This window comes from Sciurus vulgaris (genome assembly GCF_902686455.1).
Source record: "Sciurus vulgaris genome assembly, chromosome: 8".
NCBI lineage: Eukaryota > Metazoa > Chordata > Mammalia > Rodentia > Sciuridae > Sciurus > Sciurus vulgaris.
The window spans coordinates 67,715,459-67,718,484 of record NC_136468.1 but is presented as its reverse complement, the minus strand read 5'-3'; positions in this window follow the sequence as shown (position 1 = coordinate 67,718,484).

Here is a 3,026-nt window from a genome sequence, read left to right as displayed (position 1 = left end):
CCTTCCTCTCAGCCCAGAGAGGCCCTGGCAGCGCAGCTGCCGGCCTGCGCTGTGGCACCGCCTACTGGCCGAAGGTCGAAATGATGGCTCCAAAGGGGCGCTCGCCCGCAAGGTTCTGGGGGAAAGGGGCGGTCCCTCTCGCCCACTGTAAAGCCCCTTGCTTCCTGCGAGCTGCTGCTAATGAAGCTGTAAGGTGTGCATTACTTCACGCCACAGCTTCTATGCGAATCATTTAAATTTATATTTTAGACAATATTCAGATGTTATGAGAGCGTGAGTGAGCTTATTGACTAAGAACTTAAATGTAAATGTAGGTTATTTGGTTTGGTTAGTTGGGAGATTTCCTAAGAATGTTAGTATCATTAAATCTTTCTTTTAAGGCTGGTCAGATTCTGTAGAGATAACTCTTCAGTCTTCTGCCTGAAGGCTGCAGAGCTAGTTGTAAGCGTTCTAAGGGCGGAACGGAGGAAGAGCCTTCCACATCTATCATGCATTTTGCCCTGTGAAGAGCCCCCAGTCACCTGTTAATTGCCAGGCAGGAGGATTGGGAGCTACCTAGCAGCAAGGCGTGGTAAAGGAACCTCATACCCTAACATGGAAGTATGAAGGCGGAGCTCAAGGGATCAGCGATGCTTTATTAAGTACAGAGGGGCACATTTTCAAGAGAGAAAATGGCAACTGGTTACAGTACGGGTCTGAGTTTTATAGGGGTCAGTGAGAATGAATCATAACAGAATGTGTTGGTTAAGCAGTACAGGGAACAGCTGTAGATAGGGGAAATTGTGAAAGTTCAGAGCCTACTGTTTCTGGGAAATGGTGAAAGTCCAGAGTCCATTGTTTTCCTTCTCTCCTTGGGATCCATTGTCCTTCATTTCTTTCTGTGGATTGTTTTTCCATATCCTACAAGTACCATAAAAATCAAAGCAAAAAAACAAAACCAAAAACAAAACGAACAAACAAAAAATCAACCCTTGGAGGAAACAAACTCTTCAGTGAGGGAAAAAAACTCAAATACATATATCAAGAATGCTAAGATATGAATTACCGCTGCCAACATAAAATAAGAATAGGATAGGATGTATCTTAAAAGAAAAATTCAGAGACCAGTTATACACACACACACACACACACACACGCATACATACTATACATACAGAAATGAAAAGCCCAATGACTGGAAGATATATGTTGGGAAATATTTCATTAAAAAAAAAAAAAATTGAAGAGGGAGGAATCATCAACAAAATAATTCAAGAAAGTTACCCAAAACTGAAAATCATGGGTTTCCAAATTGAAATGTGCCAACTGTCTAGCACAATTCATAAAAATTGACCCATTCCATGGCTCATCCCTCTGAAACTGTAGAACATTGAGAACAAAAAGACTTTCAGAGAGAAAAACTGATCAATAACCCAACTACGATAGATAACCTAAAGTTCTGATTTTTTACAAAAAAGAAGAAGGGGTTGGGTTTGTAGCTCAGTGGTAGAGTGCTTATCTAGCATGCGTGAGGCACTAGGTTCGATCCTCAGCAACACATAAAAATAAAAATAAGTAAATAAAATAAAGGTACTGTGAAAAAATAAATAAACAAATGAAGAAAAAGAAAACTGATCATTTACAAAGAATACAGACTCAATCCAGGAAAAATGGCCCACACCTGTATCTTCAGTAATTCAAAAGACTGAGGCTAGAGGATTGCAAGTTCCTCAACAATTTAGTGAGACCCTGTCTAAAATAAAAAATAAGGGAATGGAAAAAAAATAAGGGAATGGGGTTACAGCACAGTAGTAAAACACTTGCCTACCATGTTCAAGGCCCTAGGTTTGAACCCAGCACCACCAAAAATAAAAAGGACTAGGAATTTAGTGCAGTGGCTAAAGTTAAAAAAAAAAATCAGTATGGTTGGATTTTTCAGAACAACAAAGAAAGCTAGAGAACAGAAGAGTAATTTCATCAAATGTCTAAAGGAAATTTATTTAAAACTAGAATGCTTTACTTGATTAGTAAACTATCAGTCAAGTTTGGGATTAGAATAAAGGCATGTTCAGACATTCAAGATCTCAAAACTTGATCTTTCATTTACCTTTTCCTTCTCAGGAAACTACTGAGGGTTGTGTTCCCCTAAAATGAGAAAATAATTAGGAGAAAAAGAAGACAGTGCTTAGTCTGTTTTCTGTATCTATAATATCACAGACTGGATATTTTATAAAGAATAAAGGTTTTATTCAAGTCACAGTTACTGAGACTAAGCAGTCCAAAATCAAGGGGTAGTATCTGGTAAAGTCCTTGCAAGTGTGGACTCTGCAAAAGTCCCAAGGCAGCAGAGGATAACATGGTGGTAAAAGCAGCTCAGCCAAGAGTCAGAACAAGATAACCTTTATTAACAAAAGCACTCTCTTAAAGGCCATCCTTGTCCCACCTCCTTTTTTGTTGTTGTTGTTGTTGTTATTTTCTTTTGTTTTGTTTTGTTTTCCTTTTGTGCTGACATGAATCAAACTCAGAGCTTTTTGCATGCTAGGCAAGCTCTCTACCACTGAGTTACATCCATAGCTCTAGTCCCACACCTTAATACCTCACAAATAGGGATTAAATGTTAACATGAGTTTGGTAAAAACATTCAAACCATAGCACATAGATGTAGAAAACAGAAGATATAACATAGGAGGAAAATGAAGTGAGATTCCCTGTCATCAGTTATGTACTAGGCAAGGATTGTTGCAGGTCAGAAGACTCCAGATTATAACAAGCTCCTTCAGACAGATGAAACTGACAGACTACCTCATCTAGCCAAATATCTGAAGAGGGAGATTCAAACAATTATTAAGGAGTCTGGGCTTAGTTTACTACTACTAATAAAAAAAAAAAAAAAAAACACACAAGAGAATATTAACTACAGGAAAAACAAAAAGCTGTGCAGGAGAAAGAGAAGTAATCATAGTTTCCTACTTGCCCAACATAAGAATGATAGTTACCTCATTATAATGAAGTAAACACAATCCAAAGAAAGTATAATATAACTGTAT